Below are 16,684 nucleotides of genomic sequence, written 5' to 3'. Positions count from 1 at the left end.
ACAAACCGCCACTGTCATAGCGTTTTCAGCGTCCAGCTTCTCGGGCTTCAGCAGCTCTCTCAGAGCTTGCTCCACACTCTGAGCCGCCGTGATATCCAGACTGATGTCCAGGTAAGGATCGAACGTGTCCGAGACTCCGAGGCTGTGGACACACTGGATCTGAGTCCTCCAAGTCCCGCCAAAGATCTGACGGATGAGGGTGGTGTCCTCGGAGGGATGGCCCGACAGCTGAGATGCACTCAAGCACCCTTGCTGCATGGTATTCAGAGTGAATATCAGAAACTCGTGGCATCTTCCCTGCTGGTGTCTTTCGAAGCCCGCCAGCAGGTCCTTGCGGGGCGGATCACCTCTCCCGGCTGAAGGAGGGCTCGGGTCACGTGAGCTCGCACGGGCACAGAGCGTGCAGGAGGTGCTGGCCGGACAGAGGGTGGCGTGCTGCTGGGACACCATCCAGCTGGCCAGGGGCGGCGTGTGGCTCAGACACTGCAGCGCTGCATTCACGTAGCAGGTATTCCCCCAGAATATGAAGCCCAGCCCAGACCCTCCACGGCCCCCTCCAATCAGGGCGACTTGGTGGCCAGGCACCAGCCCTGCTGACCCATGAGCGAAGTCACACCTCTGGGGCCGGCCGACCGCCGGCCACGGCCCCTCACGGGACACAGGGTTCCCAAAGGGTTTCCACACCCGCGGCACTGGGCCGACAACCTTGCCCTCCGGGGAAGACGTTGAAAGGGAGAAGGACATTCACCTCCCCCGTGCGCAGAAGCAGCCCCCGGGGTCTCTGCAAACAAGGCCCACGAGTCTTTCCGTCTCCTACCTGCCTCTGCACAACGAAGCCTCCTTCCCTCAGAGGGTGCTTCTCTGAGAAAGGGCCTGGGCCCCACCCCCTCGGGCCTTTCATGGCTTTCCCACGGCCCCACCCCCGCACCGCGCAACATCCTCATTGGCTGAGGCGTCCCCAGGGCGTGCTCCACTCCCACTCCCGACATTCCACCACCGACACTTTTCTCCGGAATTCCCCATGACGAACCCCCGCACGTACTTCCGATCTGGCCCTGGACCAAAGGGCTCAGGATGCAAATGAATCCCGGGGCCTTTGGCCTTCCAGACTTGCCTGCTAGACAGTCACTGCAGGGCTTCCAAGTTCAGCACACACATGCGGGCTGGGGAGGAATTCCGTGGGCTCGCCCTTCAGGTCCTAACACACTTGTGGAAAGACATGTCTGCCCACCTACCCTCTCTCCTTGAGGCTCTCCCCACCCCAGTCCCCTGCCTGAGGACAACCCCTCCCAGAGAACAAGAAACCCTTGCCTCAACTTTGATCTCGACTGAGGTCCACTCCAATTTCTATGGTTTCTCACGAGCCACTCTTCTAGCGTTCAGGGTCCTGGCACCAAAACATGCCGCGACTGTGGCACATATGCTTCTCCTCCCTTCAGGGCCGTTGGTCATGGTCCAAAAGCGAGCTCCTTCAGAAAGCCACAGGCTCGCTGAAACTTTGGATTCATTTCTTCAGCTCCTTTCCAACCTTAGTTGTCTTCTTTATTATTTGCTTCTTTTTTTTTTGGGGGGAGGGGGGTATTCGCTCATTTATTATTGGTTATTTTTTTTGTATTGTCTGTTCATTTTATTTATTTATTTATTCATTTTTGCTTGATATTATTCTCTGTTTCTACCTTAATTACACTAGTTGAATTTTAGAGTCATCTTTCCAATGTAGGGGCTCAAAACGCACTATAACTTAAGGTATAAAGAGATTTCCCTCCTGAAGAGGATGACTGTTGGTTTCCTTCTTGGCGTGTGACATGTATGTTTGTTTGCTCTGCCGACCTGGATATTGTGCTTGTCTTCCAACACTACGGGCGTTCCACAGTCCATGGGTTTCCCATAGCTGATGTGGTGATTCCTTTGATCCTTACTAGGAAAAGACGGTCGTGACCCCATTTTCTTCCTTAGCCTATTGCACCCCTCCCACCTCCCGCTGCCCCATCCCATCCCAGGACCCTACTGCTTTGTGCTTTATGACGCACGTGCTCACACACTTGCTGTCCTTTTGCCTCCCTTCCTATGGCACAGAGAAGCCAGATCAGCCAGTATTTGTCTCTCTTTTGCACAGATTTCCCCCAGCATCAGGCGACATTCCCCTTCCCCCTGCCACGCCATTCCAATCACTGTTTTCTCCTTCTTCTCCTTCTTCTCCTTCTTCAACTTCTTCACCTCCTTCTCCTTTTCTGTCTCCTTCTTCTTCTTCGTCGTCTTCTTCTTCTTCCTCTTCTTCAGAGGGTGTAGATGGGGCAAGCAGTAAGTTCATTTGAGGCGATGGGGCAGAGGAAGACTGGTGGGGATACTGAGGGCGGCCTGTGGGTGGCTCGACTTCCTCGTCCAGGGCACGCTTGTTCGTGTTCTTGGGCAAAGGTACTGCTCATCATTCTTTTTCCTCTCTGCGTGTGGTGGGCACGGTGCTTTGTAGGTAACCGTGCGGGGGGAAGGAGCCAGCGGAACGTTCTCTGTTCCTTGCCAAGCCGACTAGCGCGGTCAGGAGCCACAGTTGTCCCTCTAGGTCCAAGATGCTAAATCGCTAATTCCAGATCCACCGTTTAATGGAGGGTTTTGGGTTTGAAGCCGGCAACCAAGAGAAAGAAAGAAACCGCAAGAGGGGATTGATAAGGGTCCTCGGGCGCCCCTCCACCAGGTCACGGGATCACGAGCCAGGCGGGAAAGCAGCTAGGAGAGGACAGTTTCCCCACCGGCCCAGACACTTCAGAGGCCGGCCGCGTCTCATGGCGTCCACCCGCTTTTGTCCGGGGCCAAGCTGGACGAGACAACTGACTGACAGGTAGGATGGGCAGACTCGGATGTCCAGTTGTCTTGCTCTCCCAATCTAGGGCGGGCTTGGGTCTTTCCTCAGTGTGGGGAGGACCTTTGCTTTCAGAAAGCAATGGTTGCATGACCCGTCTCCACTTAGGCCTCTGTGTCATGCTGGTGGAGAAGTTTCTTTGGGACTCCATGGGTCGCCTTTCTCCCCTTGGCCTTCGTGTTGGTGCCTGTGGTGCTGCTGGTGATGCTCGTGGCACGGTGAATCACTTGTCCCGTTTGGCACTTGGAGGTTCTGCAGCAGTCTCCTTGCACCGGAAATGGAGCCCAGGCAACTCTGTGCACGAGTGTCCCGCCGGTGACGAACACATCCCTGCGTCATTCCTGCCGAAGGTCCCTTTCCCAAGTAGCACTACACCTCCCAAGGACATTCCACATATAGAGCCTGTTCGCCCATCTTCTCCCCGGACCCTGCTCGACGTGTGTGGCGTTTTTGAGAGCCTGGCCAGCCAGAAGGAGATGATTCACGGACCTGCACCCGCTCCTCCCTGCCCCCCGGAGGGCTCAGGAGATGGTCTACTTGCTCCGATGGCTGTGGGCATACTGCGAGGCGTCACCCTGCCGCATCACTCACCAGAGGCCAGCAGTAAGGCCAGAGAATGCAGACCGGGAAAGAAAGGCAAACCAACATCCAAAGTCCCGTCCAGAGAGGACTCTCCCACCGCCGCAGAAGTGCGAGGCCCTCGGATCGTGCTCAAACGCGGTCACGCACCCCATCCTCCCCAGGAACTTCCCAGCAGAGACAGCCCTCGAGAGCTCGGCTGCTCAGCGTGATCCAGGTGAACACCGTGGCCCCGGGCACACTGCAGGCCCCGCCTTTTTCCAGGAGGCTGCACCAGCCACACCGCCGAGAGGAACTCGCTCGTCGCCGGAACACTTGGTGGGTCACACAGGGCGTGCCGCACGCAGAGTGTGCCTGTGCGTCTGCATGCATGTGCCTCAGAGCCTACCTACCGCCACAGCCCCAGAGATGGCCGCAGCTTCTTGTTCTTCCTCTTGGTCGCTCAGGCCCTCCCGCTGGCACAAGGGCCATTGCCAACGCTCGTGAGGCCCGGAGGCGGGCTGTCCGTTCTGGGACGGCCGAGCCGGTCGTGCTCCTGTTCTGGCAGCTTGCCGTTTCTCCCTTCTCCGTGGTTGGACTGGTGAATCACGACTGCTCCGGCAGGCAGAGCTGACTGGATCTTCCGGAGGTCGAAGGCCGGCTTCGGCCGCTTGTGCTCTTGGAGGCGTCTCCACTGCTCTAAGCTGATTCCTTCGACCTCTGTGTCCCCCGGGGACACGTGCGACTCAGGAGCTCTGCCGCTGGCGGCTCCCGCAGGCTCCCCGGGGCCGGAGGGGTCAGGCTCCCCGGGGTGAGTGGGGTCAGCCGTGAGGGGGACCGCTGCCCCTCCCCCAGCTCCCCCTTGCCACGCACCCTCCCGGGAGTAGAAGAGCACGTAGGCGCTCTGGCTCAGGGCAGCACTCTCGTCACAGGCGCTCACCTTGGCATCATCCATCTTATACCACTGGCCGTTGCCCGCTCGTAAGAAAAGTAGTGTCCTCGCTCACAGCTCCAGCCGGAGTGCACCAGCACGGCATAGAGCACGTAGCCCAGTGGCCTGCCTTCCGCTCAGACGTGTAGGGCTGCAGGTCGAGGCACTGGGGAGAGCGCACTTCCTGAGCCCTTTTGGCCCCGCTCACCTGTGTGAACCGCTTCAGCACCAGCACCAGGACCTGGGACGTGCTGTGCAAAGTCAACCTCTTGGTGGCAGGCACCTTCCGGGGACAAACGCCACTGTCATAGGCGTTTTCAGCGTCCAGCTTCTCGGGCTTCAGCAGCTCTCTCAGAGCTTGCTCCACACTCTGAGCCGCCGTGATATCCAGACTGATGTCCAGGTAAGGATCGAACGTGTCCGAGACTCCGAGGCTGTGGACACACTGGATCTGAGTCCTCCAAGTCCCGCCAAAGATCTGACGGATGAGGGTGGTGTCCTCGGAGGGATGGCCCGACAGCTGAGATGCACTCAAGCACCCTTGCTGCATGGTATTCAGAGTGAATATCAGAAACTCGTGGGCATCTTCCTGCTGGTGTCTTTCGAAGCCCGCCAGCAGGTCCTTGCGGGGCCGGATCACCTCTCCCGGCTGAAGGAGGGCTCGGGTCACGTGAGCTCGCACGGCACAGAGCGTGCAGGAGGTGCTGGCCGGACAGAGGGTGGCGTGCTGCTGGGACACCATCCAGCTGGCCAGGGGCGGCGTGTGGCTCAGACACTGCAGCGCTGCATTCACGTAGCAGGTATTCCCCAGAATATGAAGCCCAGCCCAGACCCTCCACGGCCCCCTCCAATTCAGGGCGACTTGGTGGCCAGGCACCAGCCCTGCTGACCCATGAGCGAAGTCACACCTCTGGGGCCGGCCGACCGCCGGCCACGGCCCCTCACGGACACAGGGTTCCCAAAGGGTTTCCACACCCGCGGCACTGGGCCGACAACCTTGCCCTCCGGGGAAGACGTTGAAGGGAGAAGGACATTCACCTCCCCCGTGCGCAGAAGCAGCCCCCGGGTCTCTGCAAACAAGGCCCACGAGTCTTTCCGTCTCCTACCTGCCTCTGCACAACGAAGCCTCCTTCCCTCAGAGGGTGCTTCTCTGAGAAAGGGCCTGGGCCCCACCCCCTCGGGCCTTTCATGGCTTTCCCACGGCCCCACCCCCGCACGCGCAACATCCTCATTGGCTGAGGCGTCCCAGGGCGTGCTCACTCCCACTCCCGACATTCCACCACCGACACTTTTCTCCGGGAATTCCCCATGACGAACCCCCGCACGTACTTCCGATCTGGCCCTGGACCAAAGGGCTCAGGATGCAAATGAATCCCGGGGCCTTTGGCCTTCCAGACTTGCCTGCTAGACAGTCACTGCAGGGCTTCCAAGTTCAGCACACACATGTGGGCTGGGGAGGAATTCCGTGGGCTCGCCCTTCAGGTCCTAACACACTTGTGGAAAGACATGTCTGCCCACCTACCCTCTCTCCTTGAGGGCTCTCCCCACCCCAGTCCCCTGCCTGAGGACAACCCCTCCCCAGAGAACAAGAAACCCTTGCCTCAACTTTGATCTCGACTGAGGTCCACTCCAATTTCTATGGTTTCTCACGAGCCACTCTTCTAGCGTTCAGGGTCCTGGCACCAAAACATGCCGCGACTGTGGCACATATGCTTCTCTCCCTTCAGGGCCGTTGGTTATGGTCCAAAGCGAGCTCCTTCAGAAAGCCACAGGCTCGCTGAAACTTTGGATTCATTTCTTCAGCTCCTTTCCAACCTTAGTTGTCTTCTTTATTATTTGCTTCTTTTTTTTTTGGGGGGAGGGGGGTATTCGCTCATTTATTATTGGTTATTTTTTTTGTATTGTCTGTTCATTTTATTTATTTATTTATTCATTTTTGCTTGATATTATTCTCTGTTTCTACCTTAATTACACTAGTTGAATTTTAGAGTCATCTTTCCAATGTAGGGGCTCAAAACGCACTATAACTTAAGGTATAAAGAGATTTCCCTCCTGGAAGAGGATGACTGTTGGTTTCCTTCTTGGCGTGTGACATGTATGTTTGTTTGCTCTGCCGACCTGGATATTGTGCTTGTCTTCCAACACTACGGGCGTTCCACAGTCCATGGGTTTCCCATAGCTGATGTGGTGATTCCTTTGATCCTTACTAGGAAAAGACGGTCGTGACCCCATTTTCTTCCTTAGCCTATTGCACCCCTCCCACCTCCCGCTGCCCCATCCCATCCCAGGACCCTACTGCTTTGTGCTTTATGACGCACGTGCTCACACACTTGCTGTCCTTTTGCCTCCTTCCTATGGCACAGAGAAGCCAGATCAGCCAGTATTTGTCTCTCTTTTGCACAGATTTCCCCCAGCATCAGGCGACATTCCCCTTCCCCCTGCCACGCCATTCCAATCACTGTTTTCTCCTTCTTCTCCTTCTTCTCCTTCTTCAACTTCTTCACCTCCTTCTCCTTTTCTGTCTCCTTCTTCTTCTTCGTCGTCTTCTTCTTCTTCCTCTTCTTCAGAGGGTGTAGATGGGGCAAGCAGTAAGTTCATTTGAGGCGATGGGGCAGAGGAAGACTGGTGGGGATACTGAGGGCGGCCTGTGGGTGGCTCGACTTCCTCGTCCAGGGCACGCTTGTTCGTGTTCTTGGGCAAAGGTACTGCTCATCATTCTTTTTCCTCTCTGCGTGTGGTGGGCACGGTGCTTTGTAGGTAACCGTGCGGGGGGAAGGAGCCAGCGGAACGTTCTCTGTTCCTTGCCAAGCCGACTAGCGCGGTCAGGAGCCACAGTTGTCCCTCTAGGTCCAAGATGCTAAATCGCTAATTCCAGATCCACCGTTTAATGGAGGGTTTTGGGTTTGAAGCCGGCAACCAAGAGAAAGAAAGAAACCGCAAGAGGGGATTGATAAGGGTCCTCGGGCGCCCCTCCACCAGGTCACGGGATCACGAGCCAGGCGGGAAAGCAGCTAGGAGAGGACAGTTTCCCCACCGGCCCAGACACTTCAGAGGCCGGCCGCGTCTCATGGCGTCCACCCGCTTTTGTCCGGGGCCAAGCTGGACGAGACAACTGACTGACAGGTAGGATGGGCAGACTCGGATGTCCAGTTGTCTTGCTCTCCCAATCTAGGGCGGGCTTGGGTCTTTCCTCAGTGTGGGGAGGACCTTTGCTTTCAGAAAGCAATGGTTGCATGACCCGTCTCCACTTAGGCCTCTGTGTCATGCTGGTGGAGAAGTTTCTTTGGGACTCCATGGGTCGCCTTTCTCCCCTTGGCCTTCGTGTTGGTGCCTGTGGTGCTGCTGGTGATGCTCGTGGCACGGTGAATCACTTGTCCCGTTTGGCACTTGGAGGTTCTGCAGCAGTCTCCTTGCACCGGAAATGGAGCCCAGGCAACTCTGTGCACGAGTGTCCCGCCGGTGACGAACACATCCCTGCGTCATTCCTGCCGAAGGTCCCTTTCCCAAGTAGCACTACACCTCCCAAGGACATTCCACATATAGAGCCTGTTCGCCCATCTTCTCCCCGGACCCTGCTCGACGTGTGTGGCGTTTTTGAGAGCCTGGCCAGCCAGAAGGAGATGATTCACGGACCTGCACCCGCTCCTCCCTGCCCCCCGGAGGGCTCAGGAGATGGTCTACTTGCTCCGATGGCTGTGGGCATACTGCGAGGCGTCACCCTGCCGCATCACTCACCAGAGGCCAGCAGTAAGGCCAGAGAATGCAGACCGGGAAAGAAAGGCAAACCAACATCCAAAGTCCCGTCCAGAGAGGACTCTCCCACCGCCGCAGAAGTGCGAGGCCCTCGGATCGTGCTCAAACGCGGTCACGCACCCCATCCTCCCCAGGAACTTCCCAGCAGAGACAGCCCTCGAGAGCTCGGCTGCTCAGCGTGATCCAGGTGAACACCGTGGCCCCGGGCACACTGCAGGCCCCGCCTTTTTCCAGGAGGCTGCACCAGCCACACCGCCGAGAGGAACTCGCTCGTCGCCGGAACACTTGGTGGGTCACACAGGGCGTGCCGCACGCAGAGTGTGCCTGTGCGTCTGCATGCATGTGCCTCAGAGCCTACCTACCGCCACAGCCCCAGAGATGGCCGCAGCTTCTTGTTCTTCCTCTTGGTCGCTCAGGCCCTCCCGCTGGCACAAGGGCCATTGCCAACGCTCGTGAGGCCCGGAGGCGGGCTGTCCGTTCTGGGACGGCCGAGCCGGTCGTGCTCCTGTTCTGGCAGCTTGCCGTTTCTCCCTTCTCCGTGGTTGGACTGGTGAATCACGACTGCTCCGGCAGGCAGAGCTGACTGGATCTTCCGGAGGTCGAAGGCCGGCTTCGGCCGCTTGTGCTCTTGGAGGCGTCTCCACTGCTCTAAGCTGATTCCTTCGACCTCTGTGTCCCCCGGGGACACGTGCGACTCAGGAGCTCTGCCGCTGGCGGCTCCCGCAGGCTCCCCGGGGCCGGAGGGGTCAGGCTCCCCGGGGTGAGTGGGGTCAGCCGTGAGGGGGGCCGCTGCCCCTCCCCCAGCTCCCCCTTGCCACGCACCCTCCCGGGAGTAGAAGAGCACGTAGGCGCTCTGGCTCAGGGCAGCACTCTCGTCACAGGCGCTCACCTTGGCATCATCCATCTTATACCACTGGCCGTTGCCCGCTCGCACGTAAGAAAAGTAGTGTCCTCGCTCACAGCTCCAGCCGGAGTGCACCAGCACGGCATAGAGCACGTAGCCCAGTGGCCTGCCTTCCGCTCAGACGTGTAGGGCTGCAGGTCGAGGCACTGGGGAGAGCGCACTTCCTGAGCCCTTTTGGCCCCGCTCACCTGTGTGAACCGCTTCAGCACCAGCACCAGGACCTGGGACGTGCTGTGCAAAGTCAACCTCTTGGTGGCAGGCACCTTCCGGGGACAAACGCCACTGTCATAGGCGTTTTCAGCGTCCAGCTTCTCGGGCTTCAGCAGCTCTCTCAGAGCTTGCTCCACACTCTGAGCCGCCGTGATATCCAGACTGATGTCCAGGTAAGGATCGAACGTGTCCGAGACTCCGAGGCTGTGGACACACTGGATCTGAGTCCTCCAAGTCCCGCCAAAGATCTGACAGATGAGGGTGGTGTCCTCGGAGGGATGGCCCGACAGCTGAGATGCACTCAAGCACTCTTGCTGCATGGTATTCAGAGTGAATATCAGAAACTCGTGGGCATCTTCCTGCTGGTGTCTTTCGAAGCCCGCCAGCAGGTCCTTGCGGGGCCGGATCACCTCTCCCGGCTGAAGGAGGGCTCGGGTCACGTGAGCTCGCACGGCACAGAGCGTGCAGGAGGTGCTGGCCGGACAGAGGGTGGCGTGCTGCTGGGACACCATCCAGCTGGCCAGGGGCGGCGTGTGGCTCAGACACTGCAGCGCTGCATTCACGTAGCAGGTATTCCCCAGAATATGAAGCCCAGCCCAGACCCTCCACGGCCCCCTCCAATTCAGGGCGACTTGGTGGCCAGGCAAGAGCCCTGCTGACCCATGAGCGAAGTCACCCCTCTGGGGCCGCCCGACCGCCGGCCACGGCCCCTCACGGACACAGGGTTCCCAAAGGGTTTCCACACCCGCGGCACTGGGCCGACAACCTTGCCCTCCGGGGAAGACGTTGAAGGGAGAAGGACATTCACCTCCCCCGTGCGCAGAAGCAGCCCCCGGGTCTCTGCAAACAAGGCCCACGAGTCTTTCCGTCTCCTACCTGCCTCTGCACAATGAAGCCTCCTTCCCTCAGAGGGTGCTTCTCTGAGAAAGGGCCTGGGCCCCGCCCCCTCGGGCCTTTCATGGCTTTCCCACGGCCCCACCCCCGCACGCGCAACATCCTCATTGGCTGAGGCGTCCCAGGGCGTGCTCACTCCCACTCCCGACATTCCACCACCGACACTTTTCTCCGGGAATTCCCCATGACGAACCCCCGCACGTACTTCCGATCTGGCCCTGGACCAAAGGGCTCAGGATGCAAATGAATCCCGGGGCCTTTGGCCTTCCAGACTTGCCTGCTAGACAGTCACTGCAGGGCTTCCAAGTTCAGCACACACATGTGGGCTGGGGAGGAATTCCGTGGGCTCGCCCTTCAGGTCCTAACACACTTGTGGAAAGACATGTCTGCCCACCTACCCTCTCTCCTTGAGGGCTCTCCCCACCCCAGTCCCCTGCCTGAGGACAACCCCTCCCCGGACAACAAGAAACCCTTGCCTCAACTTTGCTCTCGACTGAGGTCCACTCCAATTTCTATGGTTTCTCACGAGCCACTCTTCTAGCGTTCAGGGTCCTGGCACCAAAACATGCCGCGACTGTGGCACATATGCTTCTCTCCCTTCAGGGCCGTTGGTCATGGTCCAAAGCGAGCTCCTTCAGAAAGCCACAGGCTCGCTGAAACTTTGGATTCATTTCTTCAGCTCCTTTCCAACCTTAGTTGTCTTCTTTATTATTTGCTTTTTTTTTGGGGGGGGGTATTCGCTCATTTATTATTGGTTATTTTTTTTGTATTGTCTGTTCATTTTATTTATTTATTTATTCATTTTTGCTTGATATTATTCTCTGTTTCTACCTTAATTACACTAGTTGACTTTTAGAGTCATCTTTCCAATGTAGGGGCTCAAAACGCACTATAACTTAAGGTATAAAGAGATTTCCCTCCTGGAAGAGGATGACTGTTGGTTTCCTTCTTGGCGTGTGACATGTATGTTTGTTTGCTCTGCCGACCTGGATATTGGGCTTGCCTTCCAACACTACGGGCGTTCCACAGTCCATGGGTTTCCCATAGCTGATGTGGTGATTCCTTTGATCCTTACTAGGAAAAGACGGTCGTGACCCCATTTTCTTCCTTAGCCTATTGCACCCCTCCCACCTCCCGCTGCCCCATCCCATCCCAGGACCCTACTGCTTTGTGCTTTATGACGCACGTGCTCACACACTTGCTGTCCTTTTGCCTCCTTCCTATGGCACAGAGAAGCCAGATCAGCCAGTATTTGTCTCTCTTTTGCACAGATTTCCCCCAGCATCAGGCGACATTCCCCTTCCCCCTGCCACGCCATTCCAATCACTGTTTTCTCCTTCTTCTCCTTCTTCAACTTCTTCACCTCCTTCTCCTTTTCTGTCTCCTTCTTCTTCTTCGTCGTCTTCTTCTTCTTCCTCTTCTTCAGAGGGTGTAGATGGGGCAAGCAGTAAGTTCATTTGAGGCGATGGGGCAGAGGAAGACTGGTGGGGATACTGAGGGCGGCCTGTGGGTGGCTCGACTTCCTCGTCCAGGGCACGCTTGTTCGTGTTCTTGGGCAAAGGTACTGCTAATCATTCTTTTTCCGCTCTGCGTGTGGTGGGCACGGTGCTTTGTAGGTAACCGTGCGGGGGGAAGGAGCCAGCGGAACGTTCTCTGTTCCTTGCCAAGCCGACTAGCGCGGTCAGGAGCCACAGTTGTCCCTCTAGGTCCAAGATGCTAAATCGCTAATTCCAGATCCACCGTTTAATGGAGGGTTTTGGGTTTGAAGCCGGCAACCAAGAGAAAGAAAGAAACCGCAAGAGGGGATTGATAAGGGTCCTCGGGCGCCCCTCCACCAGGTCACGGGATCACGAGGCAGGCGGGAAAGCAGCTAGGAGAGGACAGTTTCCCCACCGGCCCAGACACTTCAGAGGCCGGCCGCGTCTCATGGCGTCCACCCGCTTTTGTCCGGGGCCAAGCTGGACGAGACAACTGACTGACAGGTAGGATGGGCAGACTCGGGTGTCCAGTTGTCTTGCTCTCCCAATCTAGGGCGGGCTTGGGTCTTTCCTCAGTGTGGGGAGGACCTTTGCTTTCAGAAAGCAATGGTTGCATGACCCGTCTCCACTTAGGCCTCTGTGCCATGCTGGTGGAGAAGTTTCTTTGGGACTCCATGGGTCGCCTTTCTCCCCTTGGCCTTCGTGTTGGTGCCTGTGGTGCTGCTGGTGATGCTCGTGGCACGGTGAATCACTTGTCCCGTTTGGCACTTGGAGGTTCTGCAGCAGTCTCCTTGCACCGGAAATGGAGCCCAGGCAACTCTGTGCACGAGTGTCCCGCCGGTGACGAACACATCCCTGCGTCATTCCTGCCGGAGGTCCCTTTCCCAAGTAGCACTACACCTCCCAAGGACATTCCACATATACAGCCTGTTCGCCCATCTTCTCCCCAGACCCTGCTCGACGTGTGTGGCGTTTTTGAGAGCCTGGCCAGCCAGAAGGAGATGATTCACGGACCTGCACCCGCTCCTCCCTGCCCCCCGGAGGGCTCAGGAGATCGTCTCCTTGCTCCGTTGGCTGTGGGCATACTGCGAGGCGTCACCCTGCCGCATCACTCACCAGAGGCCAGCAGTAAGGCCAGAGAATGCAGACCGGGAAAGAAAGGCAAACCAACATCCAAAGTCCCGTCCAGAGAGGACTCTCCCACCCCCGCAGAAGTGCGAGGCCCTCGGATCGTGCTCAAACGCGGTCACGCACCCCATCCTCCCCAGGAACTTCCCAGCAGAGACAGCCCTCGAGAGCTCGGCTGCTCAGCGTGATCCAGGTGAACACTGTGGCCCCGGGCACACTGCAGGCCCCGCCTTTTTCCAGGAGGCTGCACCAGCCACACCGCCGAGAGGAACTCGCTCGTCGCCGGAACACTCGGTGGGTCACACAGGGCGTGCAGCACGCAGAGTGTGCCTGTGCGTCTGCATGCATGTGCCTCAGAGCCTACCTACCGCCACAGCCCCAGAGATGGCTGCGGCTTCTTGTTCTTCCTCTTGGTCGCTCAGGCCCTCCCGCTGGCACAAGGGCCATTGCCAACGCTCGTGAGGCCCGGAGGCGGGCTGTCCGTTCTGGGACGGCCGAGCCGGTCGTGCTCCTGTTCTGGCAGCTTGCCGTTTCTCCCTTCTCCGTGGTTGGACTGGTGAATCACGACTGCTCCGGCAGGCAGAGCTGACTGGATCTTCCGGAGGTCGAAGGCCGGCTTCGGCCGCTTGTGCTCTTGGAGGCGTCTCCACTGCTCTAAGCTGATTCCTTCGACCTCTGTGTCCCCCGGGGACACGTGCGACTCAGGAGCTCTGCCGCTGGCAGCTCCCGCAGGCTCCCCGGGGCCGGAGGGGTCAGGCTCCCCGGGGTGAGTGGGGTCAGCCGTGAGGGGGGCGGCTGCCCCTCCCCCAGCTCCCCCTTGCCACGCACCCTCCCGGGAGTAGAAGAGCACGTAGGCGCTCTGGCTCAGGGCAGCACTCTCGTCACAGGCGCTCACCTTGGCATCATCCATCTTATACCACTGGCCGTTGCCCGCTCGCACGTAAGAAAAGTAGTGTCCTCGCTCACAGCTCCAGCCGGAGTGCACCAGCACGGCATAGAGCACGTAGCCCAGTGGCCTGCCTTCCGCTCAGACGTGTAGGGCTGCAGGTCGAGGCACTGGGGAGAGCGCACTTCCTGAGCCCTTTTGGCCCCGCTCACCTGTGTGAACCGCTTCAGCACCAGCACCAGGACCTGGGACGTGCTGTGCAAAGTCAACCTCTTGGTGGCAGGCACCTTCCGGGGACAAACGCCACTGTCATAGGCGTTTTCAGCGTCCAGCTTCTCGGGCTTCAGCAGCTCTCTCAGAGCTTGCTCCACACTCTGAGCCGCCGTGATATCCAGACTGATGTCCAGGTAAGGATCGAACGTGTCCGAGACTCCGAGGCTGTGGACACACTGGATCTGAGTCCTCCAAGTCCCGCCAAAGATCTGACGGATGAGGGTGGTGTCCTCGGAGGGATGGCCCGACAGCTGAGATGCACTCAAGCACCCTTGCTGCATGGTATTCAGAGTGAATATCAGAAACTCGTGGGCATCTTCCTGCTGGTGTCTTTCGAAGCCCGCCAGCAGGTCCTTGCGGGGCCGGATCACCTCTCCCGGCTGAAGGAGGGCTCGGGTCACGTGAGCTCGCACGGCACAGAGCGTGCAGGAGGTGCTGGCCGGACAGAGGGTGGCGTGCTGCTGGGACACCATCCAGCTGGCCAGGGGCGGCGTGTGGCTCAGACACTGCAGCGCTGCATTCACGTAGCAGGTATTCCCCAGAATATGAAGCCCAGCCCAGACCCTCCACGGCCCCCTCCAATTCAGGGCGACTTGGTGGCCAGGCACCAGCCCTGCTGACCCATGAGCGAAGTCACCCCTCTGGGGCCGCCCGACCGCCGGCCACGGCCCCTCACGGACACAGGGTTCCCAAAGGGTTTCCACACCCGCGGCACTGGGCCGACAACCTTGCCCTCCGGGGAAGACGTTGAAGGGAGAAGGACATTCACCTCCCCCGTGCGCAGAAGCAGCCCCCGGGTCTCTGCAAACAAGGCCCACGAGTCTTTCCGTCTCCTACCTGCCTCTGCACAATGAAGCCTCCTTCCCTCAGAGGGTGCTTCTCTGAGAAAGGGCCTGGGCCCCGCCCCCTCGGGCCTTTCATGGCTTTCCCACGGCCCCACCCCCGCACGCGCAACATCCTCATTGGCTGAGGCGTCCCAGGGCGTGCTCACTCCCACTCCCGACATTCCACCACCGACACTTTTCTCCGGGAATTCCCCATGACGAACCCCCGCACGTACTTCCGATCTGGCCCTGGACCAAAGGGCTCAGGATGCAAATGAATCCCGGGGCCTTTGGCCTTCCAGACTTGCCTGCTAGACAGTCACTGCAGGGCTTCCAAGTTTAGCACACACATGTGGGCTGGGGAGGAATTCCGTGGGCTCGCCCTTCAGGTCCTAACACACTTGTGGAAAGACATGTCTGCCCACCTACCCTCTCTCCTTGAGGGCTCTCCCCACCCCAGTCCCCTGCCTGAGGACAACCCCTCCCCGGACAACAAGAAACCCTTGCCTCAACTTTGCTCTCGACTGAGGTCCACTCCAATTTCTATGGTTTCTCACGAGCCACTCTTCTAGCGTTCAGGGTCCTGGCACCAAAACATGCCGCGACTGTGGCACATATGCTTCTCTCCCTTCAGGGCCGTTGGTTATGGTCCAAAGCGAGCTCCTTCAGAAAGTCACAGGCTCGCTGAAACTTTGGATTCATTTCTTCAGCTCCTTTCCAACCTTAGTTGTCTTCTTTATTATTTGCTTCTTTTTTTTTTTGGGGGGGGGGGTATTCGCTCATTTATTATTGGTTATTTTTTTTTTGTATTGTCTGTTCATTTTATTTATTTATTTATTTATTTATTTTTGCTTGATATTATTCTCTGTTTCTACCTTAATTACACTAGTTGACTTTTAGAGTCATCTTTCCAATGTAGGGGCTCAAAACGCACTATAACTTAAGGTATAAAGAGATTTCCCTCCTGGAAGAGGATGACTGTTGGTTTCCTTCTTGGCGTGTGACATGTATGTTTGTTTGCTCTGCCGACCTGGATATTGTGCTTGCCTTCCAACACTACGGGCGTTCCACAGTCCATGGGTTTCCCATAGCTGATGTGGTGATTCCTTTGATCCTTACTAGGAAAAGACGGTCGTGACCCCATTTTCTTCCTTAGCCTATTGCACCCCTCCCACCTCCCGCTGCCCCATCCCATCCCAGGACCCTACTGCTTTGTGCTTTATGACGCACGTGCTCACACACTTGCTGTCCTTTTGCCTCCTTCCTATGGCACAGAGAAGCCAGATCAGCCAGTATTTGTCTCTCTTTTGCACAGATTTCCCCCAGCATCAGGCGACATTCCCCTTCCCCCTGCCACGCCATTCCAATCACTGTTTTCTCCTTCTTCTCCTTCTTCAACTTCTTCACCTCCTTCTCCTTTTCTGTCTCCTTCTTCTTCTTCGTCGTCTTCTTCTTCTTCCTCTTCTTCAGAGGGTGTAGATGGGGCAAGCAGTAAGTTCATTTGAGGCGATGGGGCAGAGGAAGACTGGTGGGGATACTGAGGGCGGCCTGTGGGTGGCTCGACTTCCTCGTCCAGGGCACGCTTGTTCGTGTTCTTGGGCAAAGGTACTGCTCATCATTCTTTTTCCGCTCTGCGTGTGGTGGGCACGGTGCTTTGTAGGTAACCGTGCGGGGGGAAGGAGCCAGCGGAACGTTCTCTGTTCCTTGCCAAGCCGACTAGCGCGGTCAGGAGCCACAGTTGTCCCTCTAGGTCCAAGATGCTAAATCGCTAATTCCAGATCCACCGTTTAATGGAGGGTTTTGGGTTTGAAGCCGGCAACCAAGAGAAAGAAAGAAACCGCAAGAGGGGATTGATAAGGGTCCTCGGGCGCCCCTCCACCAGGTCACGGGATCACGAGGCAGGCGGGAAAGCAGCTAGGAGAGGACAGTTTCCCCACCGGCCCAGACACTTCAGAGGCCGGCCGCGTCTCATGGCGTCCACCCGCTTT

Source organism: Dama dama, chromosome 18 (genome assembly GCF_033118175.1).
Source record: "Dama dama isolate Ldn47 chromosome 18, ASM3311817v1, whole genome shotgun sequence".
Classification (NCBI taxonomy): Eukaryota; Metazoa; Chordata; class Mammalia; order Artiodactyla; family Cervidae; genus Dama; species Dama dama.
Note: the sequence above shows the minus strand (reverse complement) of the source record.